At 32.1% G+C, this 12,077-nt stretch overlaps 1 pseudogene; it reads left to right on the plus strand.

Annotated features, from left to right (window-relative positions):
* Positions 1-8,809: 8,809 nt before the first annotated feature.
* On the plus strand, positions 8,810-11,653 carry LOC120206956 (annotated as a pseudogene).
* The last annotated feature ends 424 nt before the right edge of the window (positions 11,654-12,077 follow it).

Here is a 12,077-nt window from a genome sequence, read left to right on the forward strand (position 1 = left end):
TATATAACAAAAAGGGGGAGAAGTTTTGGTTTGAAAAATTCAATTTCTTAATGAAAAAGGGGGAGCGACATTTTCATATATTTTCAAACAATTGGTATTTGTTACCAATTGGTATCTTTTTCATTAAACAATTTATTAAGGGGGAGTTTTGCCAAAAACAATTTTTCAAATGTTTTGTTATATCAAAAAGGGGGAGATTGTTAAACTATGTTTTGATATAACAATTTAAGGCAAAATGTTTTTGGACTTGAATTGAATTTACAAAATATTTTTGGACTTAATTGAATTTATTCAAAGTTTTAAAAGGTATAAAAAAATAATTCAAATTCCATTAAAATCGGATTTGAGCCAAAATGCTAAAGGGTGTCAAAGTGCATCCATGCACCCCTGTAGTGCATCCATGCACATGCACTAGTGCATCGATGCACCATGCAGTGCATCCATGCACTCAAACACCGAATGCAATTAGTGCATCGATGCATCCTTCTGTGCATAGATGCATCAAGGCTGTGCATCGATGCATCCTGCTGTGCATCCATGCATGAAGGCTGCAACGGCTAGTAACAGCTAGTTTATTTGAATTTAATTAAGGGGTATCGATGCACCATGATAGTGCACTGATGCACCATGTTATGGGCAGCCTTTTTGAGTAGAAAAACCATCTCCAAACGGCTCCAAAACATCCCCAACAGCTATATACGACTTCAAACACATTCCAAGATATAAATACAACCTAAGGACACTTGAAGAAGAAAGAGAACAACTATCCAAGCAATCAAACAAAAGAGAAGAGTTTTTCAATCTTATTTCATCTTTCTCTTGTAAATATTTTGTTCTTGTGAGCTCAATCTTGTAAACACCTACCTTAGAGAGGTTTTCTTGTTTACTTATTTTATCCTTTTGTAAAGGGGAAAGGTTCTAGCTTATCCCGTGTAAAAGCTAGGGAAAGGTTCTAGTTTAGCCCGGAAAAACTAGGGAGTTGTAAGGTTATCTCTTTGTCCTCAAAAGAAAGAACAAATTAGTGAATTTGTTGGAAAATCTTTGGTGAGGAGCTAAGGTAGTGGACGTAGACTTTGGTTGAGAAAGTCGAACCACTATAAATCGTTGTGCAATTCTCTATCTTTCAATCTCCTTACTCCCTAAACACAAAATCGTTCCGACCTCTTTGCAAACCGTTCCGGTTGTCGATTCGAGCTTCCGAAAATCCTAACAAGATGACTTAATCATAATTGGTGATGATGAGGCATAAATTCTTCAGATGAAGGAGAATTTATCAGTTCATTTCCAGATGAAGGAACTTGGACAACTTAAACACTTCCTTGGTCAAGAGGTTGATTGCACACACGAAGGAATATTTCTGTGTCAACAGAAATATGCTAAAGATTTGTTGAAGAGGTTTGGAATGCTCGAATCCAAGTCAATTTCAACGCCAATGGAACCAAATGTCAAAATGTGTTCACATGAAGAATAGATTTGGAAGATGCAACAATGTATTGATAATTGGTAGGTAGTCTGATCTACTTAACCTTGACCTGACTTGACATTTCTTATGCAGTTGGTGTGATGAGTCGGTATATGCAAAATCCAAAGAAGCCTCATTTGGAAGCAATTCGACGAATTCTGAGATATGTGAAGAGTACAATTGACTATGGTCTTTTGTACAAGAAAGGTGAAGACTGCAAGTTAGTTGGTTATTGTGATGCTGATTATGCAGGAGATCATGACACCAGGAGATCAACAACTGGGTATGTGTTTAAGCTTGGCTCCGGAACAATTTCTTGGTGTAGCAAGAGACAATCAACGGTATCATTGTCAACCACTGAAGCTGAGTATCGAGCAGCAGCAATGGCAGCTCAAGAGAGTACATGGTTGATACAGTTGATGAATAATCTACATCAACCAGTAGATTATGCAATTTCGTTGTACTATGACAACCAATCGGCAATTCATCTGGCGGAGAATCCTGTTTTTCATGCAAGAACTAAACATGTGGAAGTACATTACCACTTTGTTAGGGAAAAAGTTTTGCAAGAAGAGATTGAGATGAGACAAATCAAGACAGATGAGCAAATTGCTTACTTGTTCACAAAAAGCTTGAGTGTTGGAAAGTTTGAACATTTCCGTAATCAGCATGGCGTGATTCAAAGAATGGAGGCTAACATTGAGGGGGAGTGTTGAAAATTCAATATTAGCATAAATAAGTTCACACCTAAATTAATTTGATGTCATTGCTTACATCAATTTAGTTTTGATGTCATTGCTTACATCAATTTAGTTAGGTGAAAATTAAGTATTTTTCTCATGTTTTAATTTCAATGGTTTAGATTATTTAGTGATTATTTTAAATGAGTGGTTTAAATTGTTTCTTGTAACCTATAAATACCCTACTTGTATTTGAGTTTTATTATCCAACAATCAAAGCTTAATTATAAGCATTTGAAACCTTTCTTAAGAGTTATTCCCTTTTACAATTTTGTGAGATTATTCTAAAGAGAGTTTTTCTTCTTCTCGATCAATTAGAATTTTTACTCTATTTTGATTTAACAAACTATAAACTGGTGATTTTCGCTTGCGTCAGTACTTGTATCAAACTTAATCTTCTTAATCTTTTATCATCATTGTTTTTTCAATTGTAATTGACATTTGTTATAATCGACTGTTATTAGAGAGATGATTAGACACACTAAATTAATGGATAATATCTTATTTGATAGTTCACTGTAATTAAATTATAATTATAATTTTGAGATTTTTCTTACCATAACAAAAAGAACAAAAGATATTAAGCAATTGTTTACCAAAAACCACTAACATGAATTGCATTTAGAATGGTTAGATATGGCTAGCACATTAATCCTATCAACACATTTAACATGAATAAACACATACTTACATCTCTCCCAATATCCTAGTGCCCAAAATAAACACATACTTACATCGGTATAAGTACATTTCTATATTTTCAAAAAATAAAAAAGTTTAAAAATAATATAAAATATATATTAAATTATTTTTGTAAAAATGTTATAAAAGAAAAAAAATAAAAATTAGAAATAATGAAAATGTATTTTCTATGAATTTTCATGTAAAAATTTTTACTTTATTTTTTAGAATACATTTTGATGTAAATAAAATATATGTCAAAGACAATTAGGAAAATATACGTTCTTTTCTATTTTATATTTTTTCAATCAAACACTATAATCTTACATTTTTGTCAAACAAATTAAACAAGATAATGTAACATTTTCAGTGATTTATCAAATAATATAACATTTTAATAATTTTATTTCGAAAAATAATCTTACATTTCGTGAATTAAACTACCTACATATTTGTTAAATCCAACAAAATGGCAAACTGTTCACTGCTTCCTAATGCGTCAACCAAGCTTATATCACTCTACTGAAAACCCGAAAAATGTTTCAGCCCAAAGAAAAAACATGTTGACAGAAAATAGGCTTTTTTAATTATATATATATTATTATTATTTTAAATTTTCAATGTGTATATATATATATTTAAATTAATTATATAATTTTAAATATTAAGATAATGAAATGATATAATTTGAAAATATCACGTCATCACTCGATTAACATCGTTACAAAGAATGGCTAATATATTTAATAAAATACAATTTCATAAACTAATTATGAAATAAAAGCTCAAAGGTCACTGTGAGAAGGATGTATAAATTCAGGGACTAGACGTATAATTAAACCTCCTATATTATGCGTTGAAGCTAGAGGTGGGTATACGGGCTACCCGCCCGTTTAGCCCGCGGGTTTTGACGGTGCGAGTTTAAACGGAGCGGGCTAAAAAGCCCGCATTCATAAACGGTTTTGAATTTTAAGGCCCGCGGCCCGTTCATTTAACCCGCGGGCTAAACGGGCTTACCCGCGGTCCGTTTAATAAAAATAATTTTAAATGCTTTAAATGCAATAAAAAATAATGTTTTAACTTACTACACCTTTAAAAATGATCGAGCAACTTGAAAAGGAAAGTAGCACCGTCAAAATAATAAATAATATTTAAATTTTATTTTAAATAGACGGAAATGATTATAAAATAATATTTTTTTAATTTTTTAATCATTAATATATATATATATATATATATAGATATAATTACTTAAACTCAAATTAAAAAAACAATATTCACTTATATCACCAAATTGAAAAACAAATAAAACAATAACCACATTATACTTTTATAAAATACGATTATTCAATGCTATAATATGAAGACACAGAAGTGTCTGAAAGCATAAATTCAAACATAAAAATTCAACAAAGTCAAACATTATACAAATCTAACAAGAAAGTTGTCAAGTGTTCCTAATAATTGTATTTTATGGATACTTTAGAGAAATATTAAAACATAATATGAAAATATAAAATAAAATACTTACAGTATAAGAGTAAATTTGAAAGATACAATTATACTAAAATTGATAAAATATAAGTCATTAATTTGTTAAAATATATTTATTTTGTAAAAGTCTTTAAAAGTTGAAAAGTATGTTTTCAATTTTTTCTTTTACTTTTCTTTCTTATTTTTAATCTAAATATTATGTGTCATGTGATATATTATTAGAATATCACATGACTTTTAATAATTAAAGAATAAAATGGATAACATACTTCATGGGGAAAAAATAAAGGTCAAAATTAAATAAAAAAAATCTTTAAATACCAAAATGATAATGATGTATATTTAAATGAAAAAAATATCAAGCAACGGTAAAATTATGACAAACACCCTAATAAATTTAAGAACTATAATAGTTATAAGTAACATCATATTTATAGGTAATTTATTTTCTTTTTCTATAAAATTCTTTAAGTTTATTTCTCTAAAATTTTATAAATTTTAAATTAAGCGGGCTTTAGCGGGTTTAACGGGTAGTCCGCGGTTATACCCATTAAACTCGCGGGCTTAACGGTCCGGGCTAAAAAGCCCGCAATTTAAACGATCTTCAATTTTTGAAGCACGAAGCCCGCACGGATCGCGAGTTAAACGGGTAGCCCGCGGACCTTAGCCTATATACCCAGCTCTAGTTGAAGCCTTCATTATTATCCGAAGAAATAGAAAATTAGAATACCTAACGGCTAACGTATTTAACAATAAAATAATCATTTGAAAGGACAATTAAATATTAGGGGACGAATATACAAGTTGACTTCAATCTAAAGGGTAAAATGGAGATTAACGTCTATATTAGAAATTAGAATGAGGAAATATGATAATTTTGAATATAATATGAACGCCAAATATTTTATAAATAGAAAATATAGATATACATATTATTAATATATCAAAATAGTTTAATATTTATTGAATTTAAATTTTGTCATATTTAATAATTTATATATTTACTATAATTTTAAAAAAATAAACACTAATTTTTAATTAGTTACAAAATCTAAACATAACATAATGCTTGTTCTAGAGTTTTTTTTATCATATATGATTACAATTACAAACATAATTATCGATATACATAATATACAATTGAATAATTATAAAGTATGATAATATTATTGTTTAAAATATATCTAGATAGAGTACACGTATATTGAGATGTAAATCAAAATAAAATTTAGACTGAGAGAGGATCAATCTCAATTTTTTACAATGTAGTATTTGTTTAAGGATTTTTAACTATTTGACATTGAATACTCATATACCCATGTATAGGTGCTCAAACCGGATATCTCAAAGAATAACAATATTTTCTTAACTATTGAAGTCGTTTGGTTCGTGCAATGATCGAAATTTGAAATGTGATATAAAAATTTAAAAATTATCGTATAAAACTTTTTTTATTAAGCTAATGTGTTTACAAAGTAATAAATGTTCTAAATGCTCTCAACCATTTGATAATGAACACCCAATTACCATTGCAGTAGCTGATGCTCAAACTCATAATCTATAGGAACAACAACGATACCTTTAACCACTTAGATTGGTTCATTCATCTTCTAACACTTTTAAAAATCTTGTAAATGTCTTTTATAAAAGATTAAAAGAAATTGAGTGTCAGACACCCCTTTCTATAGAGTAGCTCCGGGAGTCTAAAATCTCAAATTTCTCACTATGACAAGTTCTACATTAAACTAATGTCATCTTCACTTCATTCAATGGTTAATATTAATTATTTAATTTAATCATAGTTAAATCTTAAGATCACAGTCCTAACATGGGTTGTTTTTAAAAAACAACAAGTGATTTCAGCTTTCTTGTTCTTTAGTTCATTTTTAATTTCGAAATCATATGAATACAGTCCAATTAGAATTTTTTTTATAAATCATTTATGAATTTAACCTACCAGCTCTAATAATAATAAAAGAACAGTGATAGAAAGTCAATTGTGATATGGACTTCGTATAACTTCTTTTATAAAGAGATGGATTTCTTTAATCCATTGAATTCTAGCGGAAATGGCGGAGGTAGCTGTGAACTTGGATCTTCTTTTATAAAAAGTTGGATCTTCTTTAACAGATCAACACAGTTTCAAGTTCAAAGGCCACTGTCAGAAGGATGTATAAATTCAGGGACTAAATATATAATTGAACCTTCTATATAATTAAAATAGAAAATCAAAATACCTCTCACCTCTTACAGAATATAATTTTTTATTTAATTCAAAACCTAACAGCTGACATATTTAACAATAAAATAATCATCTGAAAGGACAATTAAATTAAATATTAGGGGACGAATATACAAGTTGACTTCAATCTAAAGGGTAAAATGGAGATTAACGTCTATATTATAAATCAGTTAAATATGATAATTTTGAATATAATATGAACGCCAAATATTTTATAAATACAAAATATAGATATACATATTATTAATATATCACAATAATTTAATATTTTATTGAATTTAATATTTTATCATATTTAATAATTTATATATTAATGTAATTTTTTAGAGGAAAACATAAACACAAATGTTTATATAGAGTATTTTTTTAATTTATGATTACAATTACAAACAAAATTATAGATATACAAAAGACAATTGAATAATTATCATCAAAATTAACAATTATAAAGTAAATAAGATCAGTGTTTAAAATATATCTTTGAGATGTAAGTCAAAATAAATTTAGATTGAGAGGAGGGGTAAAAAAATTGAATTGTGGTGTTAATTATTGTATAATAGTTTTAAAAGTTGTGTTTATATTTTTTTTATAACCATCGATTTCCTATTTATTAATCGACTAATTTAGATTTAGTACTACAGAGGCAAGGGCAACCACAACCCAAATTTTGCTAAAACGATGTTAATTTTATTTTTAATATTGTGAGGGTAAACTACATTGTTCACCTCTCAACTATATCTTCCCTCTTATTTTGATCACTAAAGTTTAAAATTTTCTAATTTAATCATTGAGTTTTCAAGTTGTTCCTATTTTGATCACTCGACCTTAAATAATTAACGAAGTTATGACATGGAAACCTACTTCAACACAACATTGTTTTGATCCTTACATAAAACTAAATTTAGTTCAAAATCACATCATTTTGGTTCCCTATAAAAATGTATTTTTTTCTCATTTTCCTTTATTTCTTTTTCCTCAGTCTACTTCCTCTTATCATATTTTGTCTCTCGACCTAAACCAACCTATAATTCAGCCACCGGGCTAGCCGTTGTTCTAGCCACTGTTGGCCACCGTCATCGAAGGTCGATGAATCCCAAAATATCCCACGAAACTCGTCTGGGCCTTCTGAACATTAATCCATTATATTTTTAATAGGTAAACAACCCAAACTCCATAAATCTAGCGTTGATATAATTATTGTTGTGTGTTTTTATGCTCTGGTCATCACTCGGTTAATACTGGTGTGAGGTGAAAGCTTTTCCTCTCTCTTTTTAATCCTTCGATTTAGATCTCCATGAAACCAACCCAAAAGCTGCAAAAACTAAATTAAAGCTCAAATCAAATAGCCCCGATTTGTGCTCCTTTAACAGTCCGATTGAGATATGTTTCTCTCCACTGGATATGTTATTCTTTTATTGTTAGGATCTATAACCGGAGACCTGGATGTACTAGAACTTGAGAACTTTGAGGTTTAGGGTTTTTATAAGGATTTTTTGTAAAGTCGATGAAGGTTTGGAGTTTGAGGTGCCATGTGAGGGTTTTAGGGTTGGAATAATGTGAGTGAGACAAAGGCTATAGGCTTGGGATGATGTGGGGTAGTAAGTGAGGGTTTGGGACCTAAACCAAAATATAACTTTAGGTATGATTTTGAAAAAAAAAAGTTTATTGACCAAAATGGAACCACAAGAGTAGTTAAGTGACTAAATATGTAATTTACTCAATATAATTGATAGTGTTAGACACCCTTTTCGATAGCGTATCTCCGCGAATCTCAAATTTCTCACCACGACAAGCTTTACATTAAACTAATGTCATCTCCACTTCATTCAATGGATAATATTAATTTAATTTAATTTAACAATAGTTAAATCTTAAGATCACAGTCCTGACATGGGTTGTTTTTAAAAAACAATAATTTGTTGCAGCTGTCTTGTTCTTTAACGAGGGAAGATCTTGCAAATAGGGTCATCCAAAAAGGGGAAAAATATTAAAAAATGTTTCTTTACTTTAATTCATTCAATTTTAATTTTAAAATCATATGAATACAGCCTAATTAAAGTTTTTTTTTCTTTTGTTATAAATCATTTATTAATTTAACCAACTAGCTCTAATAATAATAAAACAAAAGTGATAGAAACACAAATATGATTTGTCTAATTTCTTTCATACAGAGTTGATCTTTAAGCTCTCCCTCCCGTTGAATTCTAGTAGAAATGGCGGAGGTAGCTGTGAACTTGGTGCTTGAGAGGTTGGTTGAATTTCTCAAAGAAGAGGCGCAACTGCTGAGAGAATTTCATACGGAAGTTGCAGACATAAAGTTTGAGCTTGAGTTCATTTCCTCTTTTTTAAGAGATGCAGATGCTAGGGCTGCCACAGAAGAAGGCAGTGAAGGTGTAAAGACATGGGTGAAGCATGTAAGGGAAGCAGCTTATGGCATAGAGGATGTCATCGATGAATACATGCTCTGTGCGCCGAAACACACCGATCAACACGGTTTCAAGTCTTTTCTGAAAAAGATAGCTGGCCGCATCAGGAGTTTGAAGAAAGAGCGTGAGATGATGTCAAAGATTCAAGACCTCAAACGATCAATTCATGAAATTGGAGAAAAGAGAAGAAGGCTCGACATCCATGTCAGTGACCAAGGGGGATCAAGCAGAGGACATGTCGACCCTCGAGCTGGCCTCCATTTTGTCGATAATGACGCGCTTGTCGGAATGGAAGCTTCTAGAGACGAGCTGGTCGGAAGATTGAATGAGGGGGAATCCATGAGCACAGTGATTTCACTTGTGGGTATGGGAGGGCTTGGGAAGACCACTCTTGCTAAGAAGGTATATGATGACGTTAAAGACCATTTTGATTGTCATGCTTGGGTCACAGTTTCACAATCAACCAACATGGTGGAGCGGCTTAGGACGATGATCAGACGATTCTATGAAGCAAAGAACGACCTCCCTCCCATTGGAATTAACCATGTAACAGATGCCGAGGAACTGATCGGCAAATCCAGAGAATATTTGCAATACAAGAGGTACGTTATAGTATTTGATGACGTCTGGGATGAAGACTTTTGGCATGTTATTCAATCTGCTTTGCCAGAAAATAACAATGGAAGTAGAATTATAATCACCACAAGAAGCCACAGTGTTGCTGAATTTTGCAAGCAATCTTGCCCTGTTCATGTCCATAATTTGCAACATTTTTCTCTAGAAATGGCCCAAGAGCTTCTATGCAGAACAGCCTTCCGATTCGATCAGCAGAAGGAATGTCCTGAAAATTTAGAGAGTTTATCTTTTGACATTGCCAAAAAGTGTGATGGATTGCCACTCGCAATCGTCGCCATAGGAGGGCTTCTTTCAACCAAGGGCAAGGATGTCTTCGAGTGGACAAGGTTGCGCGATGACCTCAGTAAACAACTAAAGAGCAATCCACATCTTGCACATGTCAAAACAATACTATCCATCAGCTATCACGATTTGCCTCCTTACCTGAAATCTTGTTTCTTGTATGTGGGCGTATTCCCGCATAGTCATCACATTCGAGTCAATCAACTGATTCGATTATGGATTGCAGAGGGTCTTGTAAAAGAGAATCAAGAAATGACATTGAAGAAACTGCGAAAACATACTTAACTAGGCTAATAAACAGAAGCTTAGTTCAAGTTGAATGGAGCGACTCCACAGGAAGAGCTAGATCATGTCGAGCCCATGATTTGATCCACGAAGTTCTTCTTTCCAAATTAGAAGAACTAAACTTGATTCAATCCTCACAAGCAAGCTCCAATGCTGTTGCTCGATATCTCTGGATCGACAATAACAGAGCCCGTGATTTGTCAAGGAGAAATGGTGACTTTCGAGCTCATTCTATTATCTTTTCCGATTTACAAGAGTTGCATGATCCTGTCTTTGAGAGACTGTCCTTAAACTTCAAACTTTTGAGAGAAATAGATTTTGAAAACGCCCCATTCGAGTACCTCCCCCGAGGAGATAGGGAATTTGTGGCATTTGAGATATCTAAGCTTAAGATATTCAAAAATAAAGATGCTTCCCAAGTCCATAGGAAAATTGCATAACTTGCTGAGTTTGGATTTGAAAGGTTCCTCCGTGGTTGAGATCCCAGATGAGATAAGATATCTGTGTAAGTTGCAATATTTTTGTAGCTTACTCAGTTGATCATGATAATCATTACAATTTCAACACCGTCCAAGGCGTAAGGATCAATGGCAGGGTTATAGGGAGCTTAGAGTCATTAGAAAAGCTTTGTCATGTCGACTTCCCATCGCAAAATGGTGAGCATTTTGGTAGAGAATTGAGAAGGTTAAAGTGGTTGAGGAAACTGGGAATCACTAAACTAAAATCAGATTGCGGGGAAGCTTTGTGTGGTGCTATAAAGCAGATGCCCCACCTTTATGCACTCTGTATTTCGGCAGTGAAAGAAAACGAGGTTCTTGAACTGGAATCAATGTCTCCTCCTCCATCCCTTCATCGTCTTCGCCTGCAGGGACAACTAATGACGCTGCCTGGTTGGATTTCTGGACTGGAGAACCTAGTCAAAATCAGTTTACACTGGTCTGGAATATCATATGGTTCGCTTAAAATCCTTGGAGATCTGCCAAAGCTATTAGAAGTCTGGCTTCACGAAGGTTATGATGGAGTTGAATTGCACTTTGAACAAGGAAAGTTCCAAAAACTGAAATTCCTTGCACTTCGGTCTTTGTACAAGTTGGAGAAAGTGGTAATAGATAGAGGATCTTTACCTTGCTTAGAGACACTTGGAATAGGGCCTAGTCCACTGTTGGAGGAGGTTCCCACAAACATTGGCAATTTGAAATGCCTTAGAAAACTAGAGTTTCATGATATGCCAAAGCATTTTGCCAAAAAGATTCTGCCAAGTGAAGGCCCAGATTACTTGAAAGTGGAGAAAATTCCAAATGTTTGTTTCCATTATACAAACCGAGGATTGCATGGTCAAATTTATAAGCTGGGTGATTTTCGCTTGCGTCAATATTTGTATCAAACTACATCTTCAGTCTCCTAAAGAGCTCTACTCTTCTTACTCTTTTATAATCATTGTTCTTTTTATTGTAATTGACATTTGAATGCATATAATATTTGAAATTGATGTCAAATATTTCCATGTACAGTTCTCTTAGTTGCTCAGTCAATAACTGATTGAAGGTGTCACATTGATCGATCGGAGAATAGATTAACTCTAATTTAGAATTAAATCGAACAAGAAACACATTAAAATATTATATATATTAGTAACATTTTAGATTGAGTATATTTTACAACAAGTATCGAAACTGTTGGACTAGAGTTGGGAATATTTTAGATTGAGTATATTATTTGTATATTTTACAAACATACATTTTCCATGTACATTTTATTTAGGTCGAGAGAAGTCACAGTTGCTATAGCATTAAAGGGTGTAGAGAAACCTTCGATCGAAGAGAACATAA

Source organism: Hibiscus syriacus, unplaced genomic scaffold (genome assembly GCF_006381635.1).
Source record: "Hibiscus syriacus cultivar Baekdansim isolate YM2019G1 unplaced genomic scaffold, ASM638163v2 tig00014213_pilon, whole genome shotgun sequence".
NCBI classification, from domain to species: domain Eukaryota; kingdom Viridiplantae; phylum Streptophyta; class Magnoliopsida; order Malvales; family Malvaceae; genus Hibiscus; species Hibiscus syriacus.